The 4970-nt window shown below is 42.1% G+C and overlaps 1 protein-coding gene and 1 pseudogene across 1 annotated transcript in view; one reads left to right on the top strand and one right to left on the bottom strand.

Annotated features, from left to right (window-relative positions):
• The window catches only part of LOC126408262 (histone H4), a 583921-nt gene that overhangs the window by 571579 nt on the left and 7372 nt on the right, over positions 1 to 4970 (top strand). The gene's annotated exons all lie outside the window — the stretch shown is intronic.
• LOC126408268 (histone H2B-like) lies at positions 250 to 478 on the bottom strand (annotated as a pseudogene).

The raw sequence follows: 4970 nt of genomic DNA, 5'->3' as shown, positions 1-4970 counted from the left end.
GAACGATTTGATATCTGAGGTTAAAGGAGAAATAATTTCAATATTATTTTTTACAAAAACAGCAGGAGGCATTATGGTCTGTAAATTTAGCAATATGATAACACTATATATCCGAGTCAAAGAAATTGATTCTCTGAAAGGAACTGAAATTAATGTACAAGCATGAACTGTTCACAGGAAAGCATATTGCCAAATATATCAACAAGAGAACAATTTTGTCTTATCCTTCTGCCTGATGTAAGAATTGTGTCACAGCAGACGGACAGTGGTCTGGATCTCCCTGGAAGTGATGGTGGAGCGCTTGTTGTAGTGAGCCAGACGGGAGGCCTCACCGGCGATGCGCTCAAAGATGTCACTCACAAACAAGTTCATGATGCCCTTCAGCACCTTGTACACATAGATGGCGTAACTTGCTGACACTCTTAGACACGGCTTTCTTTGAGCCTTTCTTGGACGCTTTCACGGTGGCTTCGGGCATGGCTTCAGCCAGATGTTTCTCTCAAGTCCAGTGACATGTTCAAGTGCAGAGGGATCTATTTATAGCCAGTTCATGTAAAGATTAGCATCCACTTCTTGATGGATGGGGAAAAAATAGTGAAATGATAGTGAAATGAAAGAAGTTTAAAAATGAGCGAAGAAAGATATCGGCCACTGCGTGAACACAGTTAAAACTCAGTGTCTAAATTATTATTTTTTATCAACTGTGTTTATACCTCCCCCCAAAACAATCATGACCTTAGAAAAAGTATGTACTAAACTTATTTGCTGATTGTAAGGTCACAAACAGATTTTTAATGTGAGAAAGCAAACATCATCAATTATTAGTTTAATGGTAAATTCAGTCCTTATTTTCCAAAATCTCACAATTTCTGGATTGATGGTTGTCAGGTATGAGAGATGAAGGCAACTTGATAGAAGGATTAATAAGTGAATGAAACTGATACAGCAGCCAAAAAGATCATGTACAAAGTAATACAGTTGACTTTAAGGATATAAAGCCTCAGATTAAATGTACAGTTACATATCCTGCCATGACTGTAATGGAGGTTTGATACAAAACAAAAATGGTGTTTAGCAACTAAGGAGCATCATCAATGTTTTATTGTGACACAATGCTTACATCAGGTAGATGGATAAGACAAAAGTTGGGCGTCTCATAAAACTTCTCTGTGGAACAACTGTGATAAACTTATCAGAAACAAATATTTATTCTTTCGTACATGGTTCCAAAGAGATAAATTATTTCTTTGATGAATTTGGCATGAACAATGAACAGTTTATGTCTATTCACAGTTTTTCCAGTTCCTTTCAGATAATTCATTTTTTTGACTTGTGCTTTTCTAAATGTGTTCACTCAACTTATGAAAAAACAATCTAAGATGATGAGATTAATATAACACGCCCTTTACTGACATGAAAGGATGAAACTGCACCAAAAGACACATTTTTCTGAAGATCTAAAATTAAGAACATAAACTGGAGAGGACCTCGGCTGTTACCTTATGAGTAATGCATCTTAAATGACGCTAAAGACGTACACCTCAGAATTTCACACAAAAACTACCCTGCCAGTTACCATATTGCTAAATTTACAAACCATAATGCCTCATGCTCCTTTTGTAAAAATAATATAGAAAGTATTTCCCCTTGAACCTCAGGGACATTATTTATTATGATAATCCAGAGAAAAGCACTCTTGAATCTCATTGATATTGTTCTTCTAATGCAACTTTTTACTTACAAGAACACGTTATTTAAGTCAATGAATTTTAGTGACTTTTTAGCTTCAGCTTTTGTCATAAAATTCAAGGCTCTTCTCAAGTCACTCAGTTATTCTTTTTGGTTCCAAAAACGCCCTTGCATCTTCTTTTTGTCTCTTTTGTTTGTGTTAATGTCACGCAATTGTCTTGAAATACTGTTATTCATATGTTTTATATTTAATTATTCTCATAAAAAAGAGACAAAACAAAACATAAGGCGGTTCAAAGATGAGTCATTCACAGTGGAATAGTAATTTCCCGCCTCTACTGTTAAGGTGAAGGGTTCATCAGTGTCCTAGTTTCTATTGTTAGAACAAATGTCTCCGCCCAGCAGAGCTCAACTACGTCCGCAGCAAGGATTTATTCACCCACGTTCATAAACACCAAAGTTAGTTAGTCCAGAGAGACGCGACGACTCAGAGCGGTAGAGAGAAGTTATCGGAGATTTCACAGTCAAGCAGAGAACCATACTCTCCAACCTCCATTCAGCGACCCGCCTGCACCGGAACTCAGTGAAAGATCTCCCGGCCACAGCCTTCATCGCCTCCCCGCATTCCTCCACGGACATACCAGCCAAACGAGGTAGAAGCCTATGTGGTCAACAAGGCATTTCTTTACTGTTTAAATCTCACGGTTGTCACTAAGCACACACACTGTCACTGGTTTCAATAAGTTCTTTCTTTCTTTCTTTCTTTCTTTCCCTAAAAACGATAAAGTACCCACTCTGCCCCAACAAAATCCACCAACCCCTGCTGAGACACCAACCCCTTCAACCACTGAAAAAATCGACAGCCTCATCATCAAGAACATTTTTGACCAAATCAATCACCTCTTCTCCGAACTCAGTAAATACATCCAGTCCACCCCCCTCAAACAATGTCACCACACAGATTAAATCCACTTTAACCACCATGGAACAGATCCTGCTGCATAGACAAGACCCACACACCCCACCCCCACCCCTTTCTGCCAGCTACTCCGACATCATCACAACCAACATGCACAGATATCAAAATTTCAACACCGGATCCAGGAAAAGAGCGAGACGGGAATCATCAAAAAAACAAAAACATCACCCGCAACTACAAAACCCCCCAGAACTCATTTTCAACCAACCACTCCATCCTCCAAGAAATACAAAAACACAAACCACAAGCAAAACTCCAAAAACTGGTCCACATGAGAAACGGCAATATCCTCATCTTCCCCAAGGACATCCACACCCTACACTCTGCTCTCACCATGGCCCGAAGACGCATTCAACAAAGCACAATTCACCTGCAGACTGGCACAAAAACAAGGCTCCACCCCCCCATCTGACACCCCAACAAAACTACTGGTCATCAAAGGCATCCACACCAACATCACAGAAGAACAGGTCAAACAGGAACTGGAAAAACAAAGAATCAACATCTTCAGAATACACCGGATCATAAGCAAAGCCACCCAACAGCCAACAACATTTATCATGATCCACCTCACCAACCCCGATCAGTCTGCCGGCCTTCTCCACGAAGGATTCTACATGGACCTGTTCCAATACAGAGTGGAGAAGGCTCAGCCCCCACCCACCATTAAACAGTGCTTCAAATGTCGACAGTTCAATCACATATCCACCCACTGCACCAACCCAGTCGTCTGCCTCAGATGTGGAGAAAATCACCACCACAAATCATGTACAAAACAAAAAAGAGAAGCCAAATGTATCAACTGTGCTGGCGATCACTCTGCTGCCTCCAAATCCTGCCCCGTCTATCTCTCACACATGACCCCGTCAACCAGGAAACCAACACCCTTCACTCAGCCCACCACCACCACCCCCAGTCAGCCCACCGCTACTCACCCCCCCAACCACCCCTCCAGCCGGCCCACCACCACCAACCCCCCCCAACCAGCACTGCAACGATGACACCGATTTCACCCACCTTCGCGATGATCTCAGAAAACTCACCATGGACGAACAGAAAATAGAACAAGTACTCCGCAGTATCAGGAAACACACACACTTTAATGTATGAACCACCCCCCCATCATTTTCACCAGGAGCAATACACCTGTCCATCCGTTTTCTAACTTTCATAATGGCTTTCACCACCTTCTTACACATCTTTCTAACTTTCATAATGGCTTTCACCACCTTCTTACACATCAACATCAGAGGAATACGAGGAAATAAACAGGAACTCACATCAACATCAGAGGAATACGAGGAAATAAACAGGAACTCATTCAACTACTCAAAGAAAAAGACGTCTCCATAGCATCCATAAATAAAACACTTCTGTCAAAAAACTCACAAATTCATATCCCCTATTACAACATCATCAGAAAAGAACGACAGACAGGACGAGGAGGAGGAGTAGCACTTTTAATAGACAAAAACATTGAATACAGTGAAATAGATTTTAACTTATCACCAGAACAACTACAAGGAAACAAATACGCCACAATAAAAACAAACATCCAATGACACCACCCCATCACAGTCACCAGTGTCTACTGCCTCCCTGGAACAAAACCCTCACCTGACCTGTTCACCGCCATCTCCAACCCCAGTCACTCCCTCATCATGGGAGACTTCAATGCAAAACATATCAACTTTTACTGCAATAAAACATACACAAGCAGCATAGTACTCCCACAGATCCTCAACAACAATAACCTGTCAATCATCAACATTAATGAACCCACTCACATATCCCCCCTAACCAGCAACTCCGACAGCCTGGACCTGATCCTCTGCACCCCAACCTGGCTTCAAAACTCCACCAGTTCTCCACCACAAACCATCTCAACAGTGACCACCTTCCCGTTCTCACCACATTCTCTTCCACTTACAAGCCATTCAAAGCAAGAAATACAACTACAGAACAGCAAACTGGGAAACATACAATTCACACATAGAAGAACAACTGAAGGACACCCCCACCACTCTCACCACCACCCCCCACGACCTGGACCATCAAGCATCCCTATACAGTCAAATACTCACCAAAGCCCGAGAACAAACAATACCCCAAAACACTACCCCCCATCTCCTCCAACTCAGACAGAAAAGGAAGCTATGCCGCCACCTGCTGCTCTGCTGAGCTCACGTCAAGCTCCCCGGGCTTCGCTCTGCCGTCACTGGCAGTGTAGGATCAGGGTTTAATATGGAGCCCCGTTATCCTGCATCTTCTTCTTCTTCTTTCTTCTTTCTTCTTTCTTCTT

This window comes from Epinephelus moara, chromosome 20 (genome assembly GCF_006386435.1).
Source record: "Epinephelus moara isolate mb chromosome 20, YSFRI_EMoa_1.0, whole genome shotgun sequence".
In the NCBI taxonomy this organism is placed as follows: domain Eukaryota; kingdom Metazoa; phylum Chordata; class Actinopteri; order Perciformes; family Serranidae; genus Epinephelus; species Epinephelus moara.
This window is presented reverse-complemented; position numbering and strand designations above follow the sequence as displayed.